Source organism: Prinia subflava, chromosome Z (assembly GCF_021018805.1).
Source record: "Prinia subflava isolate CZ2003 ecotype Zambia chromosome Z, Cam_Psub_1.2, whole genome shotgun sequence".
Lineage (NCBI taxonomy): Eukaryota > Metazoa > Chordata > Aves > Passeriformes > Cisticolidae > Prinia > Prinia subflava.
Genome location: NC_086283.1, coordinates 29,564,887 through 29,581,852, shown reverse-complemented (window position 1 = coordinate 29,581,852; position 16,966 = coordinate 29,564,887). Strand labels below are relative to the sequence as shown.

At 40.7% G+C, this 16,966-nt stretch overlaps 1 protein-coding gene across 4 annotated transcripts in view; it reads left to right on the top strand.

The window, feature by feature from the left end:
* The first annotated feature begins 744 nt into the window (after window positions 1-744).
* The window catches only part of MEGF10 (multiple EGF like domains 10), an 85,124-nt gene continuing 68,902 nt past the window's right edge, over window positions 745-16,966 (top strand). For all 4 annotated transcript variants that reach the window (XM_063421718.1, XM_063421717.1, XM_063421716.1 and 1 more), the window contains exon 1: window positions 745-854. The gene's annotated coding sequence lies outside the window, so the exon portion shown is untranslated. The remainder of the gene's footprint in view (window positions 855-16,966) is intronic.

Below are 16,966 nucleotides of genomic sequence, written 5' to 3'. Positions count from 1 at the left end.
CAGCCCGGGCTGGGGAACGCCCGCCACCCAGGAAGCCCTCAGTGGCTGGCAACAGCACCCTCAGCACCCCCACACCTCATGGACATGGGAGAAAAGCTGTATGGGGTCGCACGGCCGAGTTTTAGTTGCGTGGGGGGCTACAGATATGGCTTCTGTGAGAAGGTGCTGGAACGTTCCTCCTTGTCCCGCAGAGCCAATGGTGTCGGCTCCACGACGGGCCTGCACTGGCAAAGACCGGGCCAAGTAGCGACTGCATGATAATCGTGTCTGCGACAGCATGCTCACATAGGAAAAAAATAAACCAAAAAAAAGCAGCAAAACTTCTTGCAGATTAAGTATCTTAAATATACTAAAATACATTTAAATGCAAAAGCCACGATGTCCTTCCTTTCTGTAGCCGTTCTGGAGAGAAGCACCTGACGTTTCTTTTTCTGTGAATTTAGGATCAGCCCCTCATTGCGGGACCTAAGCATTTAGTCGATTGAAAAGACGATTTCACTTCTCGATCACCTACTGAGTAGGTACCCATCTTTCACTAAACCGAATAAAATGACCTCTGAGGTCCCTAGCAGCTCGCACTTTGCCTGCAAGTGACTGGACAGCGCCGATTCCGGGACTGGAGGAAAACACCTTCCTCTACCCACCGCGCACCTAGCGGCAGTGGCGCTGGGAAAGAGGGTAAGTAGTTAAAGATGTCTGTGGGTCTGGCTGGGGGCGGTCCGGGGTAGGCGGAGGAGGGGCTGATCCCCGCCGGCCCCGCGGCTCGTACCGCCCCTCGCTCAACTCCCGGCGGCGGCGGCTCCCGGCGGCAGGTCCCGGTGGCCGGTCAGACGGGGAGGGCGGCCGCGGGACAGGTAGGTACTGATCGGACCCGTCCCGTCCCGTCCCGTCCCGCAGGTGCCAAGTGCGGCAGCCTCGGGGGGGAAGCGGGGGTGAGATGGCATCGCTCCCGGAGCGGGGTTTGTCCTCGGCAGAAGCATCATCCGGGGAGCGAGTGGGATGTGGGGCCGCCCGCGGTGCCTACGCCCTTGCAGAGCATCCAGGCGTGTTTGTCCCCGCGTTCCTGCGGGGTGACCGGGATGGTGGGGCGGAATGCCTGGGCGCTCCTGCGGTCCCGCGCCCGGACGAGTCGGTTCAGATTGTCCTCAGAGCACTTTTTTTTTTTTTTTCTTCTTCTCATCTAAGTGCCTGTTTTTAAAGATTGTCCTTCGTTTTCATGGAAGGTTTCTGGCAGTCCTGAGTGGGGACTGGAACGAGTGTACGCACTGGAATAGAGGGATGCTTGTATATAGATGTAAATTAGTGTGACCTGCACGTGAAAATGCACATCTGTTTAATACCTTGATTTCGTTCCAGCATATGTCCCTCAACAGCAGCTGCCTAGGAAAATTCTCGGTTGTGTGGTATCCTGCACAGATTTTCTTTTGGCGATAGTAATAGTAGCATAAACATTTCCTATTTTGTTTTTCAGCCAAGGAGTAGCTTCAGTCTGGAAATGTAGGCACAAATTAATTAGGAAAAATACACAGCTGCTTTTCCTCGAATGAGCTGGGAATGGAGAGCTTTTGATAATCTTATTAATTACTTAAATGTTGCAGCCAGTCATTGAGTACTAAAATGTAGTCAAAATGAACATGCATTTCCTAGAATCATGTACAGCTCTGAAGTTTTTCCAAAGTACCAACTTCTCAGCAAAGAGTGAGTGTAAAACCTCACTTGAAATGTGTCATCGGTATTGAAATGCTTTATAGCTTATTTTATCAAGTTGGTTACTGAGCTTTTGCAGCAGTGTTTTAGAAAACTGATTAACATAATGGCTCTATATAGGAAAAATGTTTTTATCCAGCATCTTCAAGAACAAAGGGAAAAAACCAAAACCACAAATCTGGAGAGTAGCATTTGTTTCCCAGCAGATAAGCTGCAGACCTTTGCTGAAAACTCTTAGATTCTTTGATTGAGCAGCGCATCTGATGTGAGACTGAAACTGAAAGTTGACTTCAGTTGCTTTGTCAATATCCCTAAATGGTATTTGTGCCCAATAGCACAATACTTGGAGGAAAGCATATATAATTAGGTAGGTATGTGTGTTGTTCTTGAAGTGGAGGGAGGGGGTGTGCAATTGTCTGAGCTGGAGATAGAATTTAGGAAAATACTAGGCTAGGTGGCCAAATAACTGTATTGCTTGCTCGTTAGTGGCCCTGCAAGTGAAATAGTATTAGCACGTACAGTTGGATTTCCTGTCTCAAATCAGAAAGACCAACTGGGCAGGTGTGCTCCAGATTTTTAATAAGCTGGACAAACTGTAATTTAGCACCAAGTTTCTTCTTGTTTGCCTGTGTAACTCATGCACCTGCACAGAATCAATATATGGCACTTTATGTAATAAACTTTAATTTTTCTTACACACCATCCATGTGGCCTTGTCATACAATCAAATTTAAATGGGTGTTGCTCCCACAGGGGATGAATCAGTGGCATCATATTAGTATTGACTGTTAATATGCTATGGAGGCTTTGTGCTTGGCTCCTTCGTGTGTGGTTTTAAGTCTGGAGTGTTACAAGTCTCAGATGGAAAAGTTCATAAGATTGACTATGAAATTTGTGGGTTTGCTCACCGATCATAGTCCATATCTGGCAAAAAAGTTCTAAACTGCAGACAGCTCAGTGACCTGTGTGAAGCCAACTGGCCGTGTCTACTTAATTTTCCTGGAAGCAGAGTTCCCCTTTTCTGGTGTATCAGATTGTAAAATGGTCCAGAGGTGGCACAGTTCTTCAGGGGCAGGGCTGTGCACAGGTTTGAGTCCCCACAGACTGAAACTGTACTATCCTTGCATCAGGGAGGAGATACCTTAGCCCTTTGTATATAAATTTCACCATTTAGAGGTCAACTTAAAACTCGGGTAACTAATGCCATCATTTTAAGTGGGACTGATGGAGTGGGAGTGGGCACCTGGAGAACCTGTCCATAGGTTACAGTGTTAAATGAGTTGTTCTGAGGTGAGCAGAAGGGTTTAACCAAGTGAACAATCATTCACTGACTTGCATAACTATGGTTTCCACAATCAGCTGTTCAGCTGTATGGGTACACACACCCCCCTAAGGAAGCAAGTGCAGTTAACAAAAGCAATTAACTCATCTATGCAAAGAATACAGGAACTGTGCATTAACATACTTAAGTCTGATTAACATCTAGCAGAGTTTGGAGTGGGCTTTTGACTGCAGCTGGTAAGGATCCCTTGAATTTATATTCCGATTACTTGGCAGGAGTTTTGCATCACTTTTTCTAATCTAGGCATTATCACTTCTTATCAGGGAAGGCAAGTAGCTTTTGCGGAAGGTAAAAACCAGATTCTTTGTTTATGTGGCACAGTTTTAGTGTAACTAAAGATACATTGTTTTTAAAAAATACAAAGTTGTGTAGCTAGTATTATAAGATGGATGTGATCCCATTTTTTAAAAGAAATTGTTTTAATGGAACACAGTGTAGATGAATAGTATTTCTTTAGGTATGGACAGGAATAGTGTAGTGAAATGACAAAGTTCTTACATCCTTACTCCTGCTAAGTGGTGTGTTCCTCGATGATGCCTGTGGAATCAGTAGTTATGTTACTGACTCACTGCCAGGAATTTGATCCTGATTTTTAATATTAACAGATTTTTTTGTCAGTAATTAGTACTGATTTCACATACTCCAGTCAGCATAGCATAAATGTAGATGTAGCTGCAGTATTTTTTCATCTGTGAAAAGAATCTGTGTCTTGATACTCCAAATGCTTTTGGTTTTTTCTTTTTTTTTTTTTTTTTTTTTTTTACTTGTGAAAAGTGTCTATATCATCTAAAGCCATCTGTCAGAAAACTAGGAGAAATATTCTGGGGTGAGATTTGCTTTACTGGAATAGCTTTATTGATTATGTCAGCTTTCATGTTAATTAACCCATTCAAACTGTCTGGTCTTTAATTGATGTTTTGCATATGTAAGGATTTGTGGTTCATGCCTTTGGATGTACACATTAGATTTATATTAAAATATGGACAGCCATCTCTTCCAGTTTTATCAGTGTTTTGTATCTGATTGTCAGAGAAATCAGCCCATAGTCAGCAGTGAGATACTAATTCTGAGCTCTTTTTGATGTGCAAGACAATGAAAACATACAGCAGAAAACATAATTTTAACTTTGACATTGACTTGCTGTGTGACCTTAGGAAAGAAATTTAATCGTTTTTCTGTTGCTGTAAAAGAACACCCTTCTCAGCCTACCAGATAATTTTTGTTGAACACACACAGGTGCATGTGCAAAATTATTTTTGCAAAGAAATTTAAAGACTTCATATTAGGGTGTCATTTTAGAGTTACGATCACTGGCATGAAGAGCTGCAGGTTGTATGGCTCTAGTGTCCACCACTGCAGCCACAGGAGATGTGTAACAGCACAAGAACAATAGGACAAAATTATTTTACCTTTTGTAATCTAAACTGCAAGATGAAAGGCAAGAGGAAATAACGAGAGACAGTGAAATAATGAAGACACATGTCAAGCTAAAGTCATGTTATTTTCCATCAAAAGTCAACAGAAATTCATACATTTAAAGAGATTAATGATAGCTCATTTTTGGATGAGAGCCTTCAAATAGGAGACAGTGAAGAACTATTTCTGAGTAATACCAGTATATTGCCAACAATAGCTGTAACCAAGGCCTTGAACAAAGGGTCAGCATCTTGTAAAGTACTGGAAATTCTGGGCATGGGAAGAGACCATGAAAGGCAAGGGGCATCTCAGAGAAGTTGTGACCTCAGCATGATGCACAAGGTGAATTTGTCAGGCTGGACAAGAGGAGACCAGCAGAGTTTGTGGTCTGGGTAGAATTGTCCAGGCAAGAGTCAGGGTGGCCCTGACCCATTGTGGTGGTGTTTCTCTGGGCCAGTGCTTGTCTGGAAGGGTCTGCTCAAAGCAGCAGTTGGAGGCTGTAGAGAAGGAGGAAGGCTGGCTTAGGCTGCTTAGTAAAGAAAAATGATCCAGAGGAGGGTAATGTGTTTTTAGGGTATCTGGTACGTGTATGACCAGTATGGTGGAACACTAAACCAGGGCTCAGAAGAAGTTACATTACTTTTATAACATAATCAAATTACTTTGATGGACTGCAAAGGAAAGAAAAATGAACTGGACAGAAGATATGTGAGCTGGTAGTTTGTTGTTCCCTGCACAACCCCATTTCTTTCTGGAAGAAGCCACTGCTTCCCAAAGTTTTCTGCGCATCACAGGCATCGTGTCATGAATTCTTCCCACACAGTGCCTGTTTCCTTCAGAGGTAGGTCCTGTAAGTCCTCTTCAGAGTGAGTAGTACTGTATTTCAAGTGTAGCTGTACAAGACATACATTTCCAGTACAAAATTATTCAAGAGACAGTATGGGCAGGAGGATGTTGTTCTTAACGTGATTTTGTCTCAGCCCTGTTAGAATACTTTTCACTAAAGAAAGCAGAGACATCTGTACAGGGTTTTAATGAGTTCAGCATGTTTAAAGCAACTTTTAAAGTTTCTCCTATATGGAAGTCTTGTCTATCTGTTTTTCAGAGTTTTGTTTGGCAGGGGAAGGGTTGGGTGTTCTTGGTGACTTTAAAGGATTTACAGAGCAAATAATAAAATAACACTGTCACCTGGCAAGTTACTTGTCCTTGTCCTTTGGAAATGTTTTGGTTTTATTTTGCAGACGTTTTTCTGAAGTACAGGAGAAAAATCTTCAAGGTGGAGATAAGTTGGACTTGAGATTTCTTTTTTCCCATCCCCCACTGTTATTTGGAGCACAATTCTCTGCTGTCATAGGGCTTAGGAAAAGTGATTTAAAGTGATTTAAATAAATGACAGTTATGTTACGTTACCTTCCCTGCTCTTCATGTGGCCCACAGAGAAGTTTCATAATCGGTTGACTCGAATGAGAGCTTTTGAATCCTGACTTTTAAAGTTTCAGCACTGCCGGGCTGATTAACTAAAGAGCAGCAAGAGTTTCGATCGCAGGGCTCTGCCAAAAGGAGCCCCCAAAGTGAGCGTTTTGTGTGAAAGCATGCCTTGCAGTTTAAGCCCCGAGTGGCAATGATTGTAACACAATGCTGCTCATGTGACAGTGAGACAAAGAGGCCATTATGCACGCCTGACTGGCATCAGATCCTCCAAAAGCCAATAGTCAGACCAAGCTTGATCACCCTGAGAATGTGAACACACTGGAAGCACTTGCATGTTAAAAAAAAAAAAAAAGAAAAAAAAAAAAAGAAAAAAAGACGTGTGTTTGTGTGTGTTCACGCCAAGGTCTGGTTAAGTTTTAAGTACAAAATGACATAATTGATTTGTTTATGTTTTTTTGGAAGCTGCTGTCAGGAATCAGCAAAAAACATGTAACATAGCACTGAGAGCAGACACAGTGGGAATAAGACGGAGTATGCCAACAGGCCAAGTGGATCTTCCACTTCTTGCTTCTTTGCTTCATTGCTTCTTTGCTTCATGTCTCCCTTCTGTGTGTTTTTGAGCATGTGTAGCTGAGTTTTAGTTTCCTCTGAAGTGTTTAAAAATTTTGGACACAGTGGTCTGGCAATACACACATCATGCTCATGGAACTTAAGCACAAATTTTGGCTGTGTGTGTTTGTGGTTTGGTGATTTATAAACCCTCTTGAAAGGGTTCAAGAGAACTTGATACATGAAGAAATGTCCCTGACGAGTTGTGAGCTGTGGTAGTCTTGGTCCCAAAGGCGGCAGGGCTGGAAGTCTACTGAGTAAATAGGGTACAGCAGCTGGAGTGGAGAGCTCTTCAGTTAGTGAATGACTGGTTTACCTTTACAGCCTTGAGGGCTGCATTGGCTTCTCCAACACATGGGAGGTGGCACCTGATGATGACCAGAGTTACTGGTGATCACACCCTGCAAAGAGGTTTGGCCTTTTTCTTTAACTACTGCTGTATGTCACTTTTCCTTTTTACTGTTTTCCTACGATAAGAATAATTTCACAATCTGCACAGGCGGCCTGAATCCATCACTCTGTCACCTCTGAAAATCAGAGGCTACCCTCTTTCATAACCTCTTTTTGCCTAAGAAAACCCCACATAATTCTCTGGTCTCATTTCCTCCTGACTTTCTCCTGCTTAGATGGTGAAAGTATGAAAGCAGAATGATGATTTGGGCCCCTTTTTCCAGAGCTGCTTGTAGGCTCCTCTGGATCTGGGGGAGTTCCCTCGGGATTGAGCACTGAACAGGATATTTACCAGCAGCACCACCGGCTCCCGCGTTTAACTCGTGGCTCTGCTCACTCCGTAATGGAGCTTTTCTGCCTTTTTAATCCACGCCACATGCGGGTGACCCGAGCAAACCCTGTGGCAAGACAGAAGTCCTGTTGTGTGTTTGTAGAACAGTTGCTCGGAAGCTGATGTACAGCTGTGGCCAGGCTTGTTTGGAAGTGGAGAGTAACTTGATCTTTTAATCTTTGTTTTTTTCTTCATCTTCTCCCCCCCACCCCCCCACCCCCCCCCCCCCACTGATATTGTAGATAACAACTGTTTCTGAATTGTACCTGCCAGTGAGATTGAAATGTGTATTTTAAATTGAGGGGTAAAGTTCAGGAAGATTTTATCAGTCTGCAAATAATGTAATTTCTGTTTGGGTTTTTTTGAATAAATTCATTTTAGCTAGTTTCAGTTCTTTTAAAATAAAACATGTAACTGTACACAGGCTGAGGGTCCAGTTTTCTTACTTGCATTGAGTAAACCAGGAGTGGCTCAAGTGAGATCACGGAACTTCCAGAGTAACTGCGGTGAAGCTCATGATGCCAGACTCATTGTTCGTACATTTTAGGATCTGTGAAGACACACATACCTGTGTGATCCAAATATACCAAAGCTGCCTCCACCAAAGCCAGAATAACTGTCCTCTTTTAATAGATAATTAAATTTTCTTTTAGACAAAAGCGGAATTGCCAGCACTGTGATGGACTCTGCTGAGAGTGCATATGGTGCTCTTTGTGCTTTAGGATTGATTTGGATTAAAAGCACCACACATTGCAGATTCTGCTGTGCAGGTGTGCCACAGGCCTCCATCACTTCAAAAGACAAGATGGTCCAGAAAAAAAAAAAAATCACTACTTCCACGGAACTTGTGTAAACTCAGAACGCACAAAAGACTGCATTTTTAATTATTGAATAAGAAGATTGAGTGACTAGTTGTTGAGAGAGTAAAATAAAAACATTGCAAGAGAGAAGCTTCCTTACTTTAAGTATCTCCACTGCTTGTCAGTAGATTTTTCCATCTCCATAACCTATTTCAGAGAGCTGTGAGACTTAATCTCATCTCTGGAACAATATTGTTCCTCTGCAACTTTAATGCACTTTTTAGATATGCTCCATTCTTTCTTGGTGAACATCAGTTCATGCCAATTTGCATTATGTATGAATAATGACAGCCAGGATATGCATTCATAATAAGTGAACCTCAGAAGATGTAGTGGTTTGGGGTTCTGGTCTGCACCACTAATATGCAGGAGAAGATTTTTTGTGCTTTTGTAGATTGCCAACCTTTCTTGTGTGTATTTTGACAGAGAATCAACTTCAGAAATGAGGATTTTGTTTGGCTTGTTTGCTGAAGTAGTGCCAGGATGCAGGGAGGAAATGCCCTTTCCTATCTAGCAATGAGACAAGTTGTAGAGAAAGCCTGAGGTTGCTGCTGTCTCTTGGTCTGCACAAGGGGGTTTGGAATTAAGTAGAAGTCCACTCCAAAAATTTCTAGTGCCACTGAATAACATTTCTGGAGCCTGCCTTCTAGATACACACTTCAAACTTTATCTTCTTCCCTTGTGGGACTCTCTGAGTAGACTTTTGAAAATTACCCAGCATAGCCTATCTCAAGGAAAATTGCAAAGCTTTAGTACACTGATGTTTTCTCTTCGGCATATGTGTGTATTTTTCTCCACTGCTGTTTCCAACAAGACCACCAGTGGGAAAAAAAAAACCAAGTGAAAAAGCAGACTGACAAGAGGGCATTATTGGCCTCTTCAGAGGTGACCCAAATCTGTAAAAAAAATTGTCTCAGTCGTGACATTGGGTGTAGTGGTTCCTTTGTAAATGATAAGGACCCAGAAGTGTGTGTTTCGTGATTTGCTACACCCAGTTAGTACCATAAGCTCATGTCATTGTCATCGTGACAGAATATCAAACTGGAGGCATGGGTCCTGAGGGTGGGTTGAAAATGGAGACTAGCAGACCTAAGTTCTGTTTGCAGCTCTGCTGTTGACTTGTTTTGTAAAACAAGATGAAACACTTAGACTGGAGCCAAACACTTTCCATGTACAGTATGGTTTTTAAGAATAGCTTTAAGAATAAAAGGCCTTGCAGTGTTAGAAGAAGTGTTATAGATCTTGTAGGGAGTTATGTGACTTAAAATACTTTATGTGAGATTATTACATAATGTGAATCTAAAATAAATGTGCTTAAGTGAGTGCTATCTTTTGCTGTATTCGCTAGATTAAGGGAAAGCAGATACTTGCAAGAGTAAAGAGATCTCAAAGTAGAGATCTGTGTGAAAACTTTCTGGATTTCCTTGTAGCATGGAGCAGCCTTGAACTCCTGAGATGAGAACGAAAACCTTTGAACAGTGACAAAGAGCATCTGCCCTGGCTCATCTCACCCATTGGGGCAGACTCCTTCCAAAAAACAGTCTCTTGCTCTCCTGGAGGGGGAGAATTACTGTCCCAAACTACCTTCCAGAGAGAGGAAAGATTTTTACATGGATTAGTTCAGTGAGCAGCTGATGGGCCAAGTGCCCATCGCTTGACCAGCCCACGGTGGACAGCTTTACTTCAGCCTCCAGCACAGAAGCATCCTGCTTTTCAAGAGCGGATGCAATGGGTATTGGTGCAGTTTTTATTGCTCTTCCACACATACTTTTACCTTTCTTTGCACTCTCTGGAGCAGCAGAGAAAACTTGTAAGGAAGGTCAGATAATTCCTTGCTCCTTACTGGATGAAGTCTGCAATACTGCAGCTGGCCTGTCTGTCTTCATGCTTACAATAGCAACATACATTTCTGTGCTCCTGCTAGAAAGCCTGTGTGAAATTGGAAAAAAGAAGTTAGTTGAGGGAGGAAGTGTCCTTTTGCTATGTCAGGACAGTAGATGCTAAGAGTAGGCTCTAGAGCCAAAAGAAAATCAGCTGGTCATAATACCACTTGTTGGCCAGCTCAGGATACCTGAGTTTTTCACCAGGTGTCATGATCTGTGGATTTAAGAAAAAGTTCCTGAGTTCAGGTTTCATACCAAGTTTTCATACAGATCAGAGGAGAGTGTCCCTTCCATTTTTGCTCTTCCCAGGAGCTCCCTCACTGTAATTATTGAGTCCCTCTGCAAATGCTGTGCTATTTGTCACTGTCGCTTCTACCCTTTGCTCATCTGCTGGCAAATTAAGGCAGCAGATGCACCACTGAATGTAAAATTTCATGTAGTCTAATTTCCAAATTCTGGGTTGCTTATGTTTCTCTCATCCATTAATGAGAGATGACACATTCACACACTAAGATACTACTGCTCTTCCTTCTGAAAATAGAGACTGCTTTTAATTTACCTTTAAAAAACAAAAAAAGGGTACAATTTGCAATACTTGCTTTAATTTTTAATGAATGACTGAACCAAGGCCAACATTGTTGTAGTTTTAACTGAGAGGCAGCAGAAGCTGTAACAGAGATGCTGCTTGTGCCAGTCAGGCTATAAGTTATAAGTCTACTTTACAAAGTTTGCCTGTTTTCTGGCAGAGTCTTTGACACATACACTCCAGTCAATCAAAGTAAAGTGCCTAATAACAGATGTGGCAATTAAGCTGAAGAATTCTGTCTCATTTAGTTTTTATTACAGAGAATAACAGAGTACCTCATTAAACCTACCATCATAGAGATTTTTTTTTTAATTTGGCATACAAATGTCTGCAAAAATTATATCTCGAATAGAGTGCCTTGTTACTAAAGGTGCTTTGTCAAACAATGATATAAACAGACCATTTTTGTATGACAAATACATGCTTGTGCTATTACTATCCTTTTGCACACTGCAAAGAGGTATGGGCTTAAAGAAGTCAACAAGTGGCCTGAGGGGTATTATTTTGTGGGATTTAGGGCCTTGTGTTCAAGTTGATAAAAATGTGGTCTTGGTTCTTCTGGGTTCAAATTACACTGCCCTCAACTGCAATCAGCAGCAGGCATTTAAAAAGGTTTCAGATAATCTGTAACCCAGGTAAACTAACATTTTAAAGTAAGAGAAATTTTCTTGATAAGCAGTATTAATTGCAACCTAAAAAAGTTGTCTTCTGATTGTTGGAACTTCTAAGGCATTTGCCATCATTAGTTTGTTATACTGATGTAGTGGGCACTCTCTGAAAAGACCTCTGATTCATCATTAGATTAAATGAATTTAAGAATTTAGTGATCTGAGGTGCCCTAAAAATTATGATAAGAGAAAACTGATACTGATCTAAATCAGAACAGGAAATTTTGATATGAAACTACTGTGTTAGTATAAAAGGTATAAAATACAAGGTTGTTTACTTGGTCATTCTTAGAAGGAATCTGCTTTTTGACTGTCTGCTAGTTTTAATTCGTGGAGATTTTCTTTATTCACTGAAGCACAGCATCTTGTCCTACAGCTTCAACTGATGCTCTAGGAGTGTACTGAACCAGTTTGTGTCTGTATACATTCACACGCATGTCTATATATCTTCAGTTGCAGAAAACTTGCAGACATGACTGGCACCTGACAACATTGAATTTCTTCTCAGGGATTTTTATTTTTTCTCTGCTGGCAGATAGAGAGACTAAGTACAAGAATTCCACAACTGCAAACATGGTTTAAAATTTGTTGTTATAATGTTTATGGAGGATGTAATGTGTTTAAGCCAGTTTACTGTGAAAACCACATTTTTCCATGTTGCTCAGTCTAAAGGCCTCTTGAGATTGTATTGTAATGTCTGTAAAAGTTCTTCAAGACTTAAATTTAATTGTGAGTTTATTAAAAAACTAGAATTAACCAGTCACTTTTGATTTTGAATTATGTTCTTCCATTTTCCCCTTTGATGAGTGCATGAGTACTACATCCATTCCAGTGTCTGCAAATAACCAAAATAAAAGATAGAAGTGAGTGAATGAACTGTTAAAGGAAACACTTTTGCATTCTCTATTCTTCTACAAAATGTTTTGAACTTTCCTTGTAGGGTGGTAGTGGTGGTGTATGAGGCTTTGTGCAGTGAATTACAGATGCTTTGATTGCTGGAGGTGGAGAAATTGATCTGTAATGCATTGAAATGTTTCAGAAGCTGTTAAGGTGAAATGGCATCAGAATTAATTAATTTTGGTTTTTTAAACAGATCATTTGAAAAGTGAAGTTTGTAAGCTGTGATAAAGATTTACAGGAGTGTAATGCTTGGTGTAAGTTATGAAAACCGGAGCTAGTTGGAAAGACTACTTTATTTTCTGCTGGGTGTTACATACAAAATGGCATTTCACAAGATGATTTACAAGGACAAAGGTACTGAAGCAGAGTTGCCAGCAAATTTTTTCACAAATTACAGCATCTTGTTAGCTGCTAGAGGTTATAAACAAATGCAGGAGTTTGTATCTTGGATTTTCATAATGAAAGGGTCCAGTGAAAGGCTGTGAAATGTGCAGGGAGCTGCAGACTCAAGAATTTTGCCAGTGATAACAGAGGCTGTGGCTAGGAAATGGAAGAATCTAATGTATGATGAAAATGTATGTGGAAAAAGAGAACATGCACGTGATGGGAGAGGGAAGGAAACAGAGGCTGTCTTTGAAGAGGGCTGAAAAGCATAAAACTTTTAAAGGAAGGTGGGCGCATTTTAAATTGATCCTAAATTGCATAGGAAGATAAAGTACTTCTCTGAGTCTTTTGATGGTAGTCTTATATATCCTGGCAATAAACTGGAAGTGACACAGTGTCTGAAAGGCTGGTAATAGGAAAAGAGTGGTCACAGAATCTTTGTTCAAGAGAGGCTAAAACCATGAATGATAATTTCCACAGCAGTGGAACCAGGACACTGGTGTATTTAGGCAACCACAGGATTGTTCCAGACAACTTGTCAGCAGCCACAAAGTTTTCACAGTTACATCCACGAGTGCCATGTCGTTTTTTTTATGATTGTCATTAGGAAAAAAAAATTAAGTATCAGAAACTCATATCTGATTAATATGGTATATGGCTGAGGGACTATGACAAAAAATTGATACAGATATCTTTATCATGTAACTCTGTAATAAAGCTTCCATACATGCTAGTAATACCTAATTTCAGAAATAATTCTTCTTAAGTACATGCATTCAGCCATTTTAACTTAATCTTATAGTCTTCACCTGTATTAAAATACACCTGGGATTAATAAAAAGTGATGTTTCAGTAAGGAATACATTATTTTAAAAAATGTTTTTAATTATATTAGTTAAAAAAGAAGATAAAGGGAGAGGAAGGAGAAAAAGCAGAGGGGGATTAAAAAAAATTGTAATTTTTGTCTCAAGGGCTATACTGTATAGACTCTATTAAATAGTATGTTACTAGCCTTTTCTGCTGAGAACTAACTGTTGACTCCCAACATCCACTCTGGGAAAGATGCCTAGGGCTGAGAGGTCCCATCTGTGTATGGCCCTGACATAGTTTTTTTATGTTTCACCTGAAATGTCTTGTGTAAAAGAGGCATATCAGGATTTATGTTCAAGGTGCTATTTCATCTTCTCAAAGTGTGCGTTTTGGAAACTTTGGTTTGGATTCTACACAGCTTTAACTGTTGGTCATTTTAATTTAATAGTTTTATTTTTTAATATAAATTTATAAATGTATAAATTTAATAGTTGGTAAATGTAAATCTGTGTGGGGAAGGAAAAAAAGGGCAGCATATTTATCCAAAAGATTTTTATTAACAGCTTATCCTGCTGGCTCCCCATGAAAATAATCTTTAGACATATGATACCGTTGGCTATAGGTAACCTTAATGGTTCGACACCTACACTTGCTATCTTCTGGGAAAAAAGAGGAGATACTTTCAAGTGAAAGGGCCCTAATTTAGCAGACAGTGACAGCTACAGTGAAGTGACTCTATGTTTGTGATGTTTGGCAGACTTTCTCTGGGGAATAATAATGACTCCATCTGCAAAGTATTTGGCATGCTGGCATTTGCCTTTACCATGCTTCCTTGCCTTCTGCAGACTCTTCTCCTGCCCTTTTAATGCTAATCTGAGGGAGAAGAGGACTGATAAGTGGATGTATGGTCCCTGCCAGCTTACCAGTTTCAGAAACTATCATTGTGGCAGTAAGTGAAGTCAGCAGGCCAAAGAGAATCTTGCTTTTTACGAGGACAGTTCGTAGTGGAAACTCTCATGTGACCTTTTGCAGTAAGAACAAGGTCTTGTAAAAGATATTTCTGAGTGTACTGCAGGGAAGGACAGAGTCCTTGAGAACCTTGTTGCAATATTTTTGTGCTTTTGGGTCTGTGCTGCAGCATGATCCATACTCTCCAGGCACCTGTTGCATCTGGAACATTACTGTGACATTACTAGCACATATCCACCTATTTGCTGGATGGTAAAGTTTTCTGTTTCCTCCCATGTTTTCAGTTACCTTGTTTCATTCTGTGCTTGTAATTCCAGTCCGAGAGGTTGTTTAATGCTTACAAAACAACGTGCAGTGTGACAGCTCCCAACCTCTCCAGGTTTCCACCAGAAATGTTTGTAATTAAGTAGAGAAAAAAAAAAAAAAAGTACAGTGTAACTCCAGAATTTACTCCACTTTACAGTTTTAATATCGTTTGAAGGGTCTCTGTTATTTAAGATCAAGTCATATATTACTGCATTTATATTTAATAGAAATTATAGCATTACTTAAAGGACTGTGATGCTGTAGCTTTCAAAACTGGCAATTCCATCACTTAGGAGCAAGTAAAACCGGGTCTCCTGCAGACTTGTGCATAACCACTGGATTCTCTGGAACTCCACAATTCAAGATTTCTTCCCCTCTCTTGCTTTTAGTTTAAGGGACCGATAAATTTACAAGTTATTGGGCAGAGGCCAGAACACAGAGCCAAACACCATGGTTACATTAACCTCAGTTTCTTAGAAGTCTCTGATAATTAGAGACTGAAAAATAAAAATGATCTAATAACAAAAGAAAAAGAGTAATTGATTACCGATTCATTTTTCTTAGCAATGTAACTTGAAAAAAGTAGCAGCATATCTGTCTCCACCAAGGAGACTTGCTCCAGCACGCTCAGCCTCTGATCTGGTTATTTTCAGACGTGAGTCTAAATGCGTAGTTTTTCCCACATCACGTGCTTAGCCCATCTTCAACACCTTTGGACTCTCTAAATGTGTCAGTCTGTTTCACAGTGAGGTTTGAAAATAAAGCAACACAAGTGAAGAGAGGGTCAGATCTGATTAAGCTGCATGAAGAAGGGTTCTTCAATCTCTCATCATGGAGGGTGTGAAAGTTTAGGGCACTTAAGTTTAGGGCACTATGGGGTTATCTTTACCAAACTCTCATGCTGGCCATGCAGATCCCCCACATTTTCTGTCAGGCAGAGTCATAGCCCATGCCTGTCTGTCCTGAGCCTCCCCTTGACAATGACAATCAGTGCTGCCTTTTGAATGACGTGTTTTGAGGATTTGGGAAAAGATCAGTCAGTTTCCATTTGCTGTGACTACATCTTCAGCCAACCTAGGGTCTGTGTGATAATCCTCCTAATTCAGGTTATTTCATATTTGCTTTATGAGGAAGATTTATGTGACAAAGTGTCAAACTGATTTACTGATTTCCAAAGGGAAAATGCCTTCTGCTATTTATCCATTCATTCTCTAATGTAATCGATAAAAGCAATCAGTTGTGGGTTGGTTTTTTTTTTCATGGAAGCTAACACAGGATTAATCATTATTGACAAGATTAGGTCAAATTCAAATTTTGTTCTGCCTTACATCAGTCATGAGAGAGATGTTTTTATAAGCAAATTGTGTCCCCAATAGAGGAGCTGAGCCTTAGGAGTGAAGAGTGTTATGGAAAAGGCTCTGTAGGAAGTCAAAGACCAAACAGTTCTTCACCAAAAAATGTTTAGAGAAACTCTTGTATCTCACGGGGAACTGTTAATTTTCAGTTGCAGTCACCAAGTCTGTGTGGGGTGCTCTGGAGAGTGTGAAGGCAAGGACACCTGCACAGATGACTGTGTGGTTAACAATTCTGTCTGAAATTTGAAGAAAACTATGATGGACATAGAAAAGATTTTGTTTTGAAGTAGCACTTGCTGTACATGCAGGTTGATGCCATGTCAGTGCAATTAAGAATAGCCCATGGATTTGCAGCTCAGAAAACATTTTGATGTTCCTGTGCCCTATCATTGCAGAAAGGCAAGACTGAGTGCTGTAAAACCTTTGAGATACCATGACAGAGTACGAAAGGCTCTCACTGTTCTGGAGTTTGTCTTCTAACTAAATGGCCTGTTCCTGCTGCATTTTTCATGTTTCAATGGTAAAAATGCTTTTGCAACAGTAATGGGAAAGCTGCATCAGCCTTTTCCCTTGGTCTCCGGTCTATTATGTCATATTAGCAACTGTGTCATACTATTCTCTGTTGCTCATGCAGTTCTAAGCCTTGTTAATTCTTTGGCAGCACTTGATTTTGCTGACCAAAAGATATTTGTTTGCAGCCTTGAGCAACCTTCACTTCTTTTACAGTCCATCATACCTTCCTGTGCCCCCCCCTAGTTCCACCTGTATTTTGCTTTTTATTACAACAAATCTGAGGGAGAGCTCTGTGCCTTCAGTTTTGCCTGTGGCTCTGCTCTGCGTGGGTGGAGAAGTTAGTCTGTAAGCATGTTGTAATTTTTGCCTCATGAAGAAGAAGCATTTTTTTGCCTTTTTTTTAGTTATCTGTTTTTTCTCTGGTTTTGATCTTGAACTCTACTTGG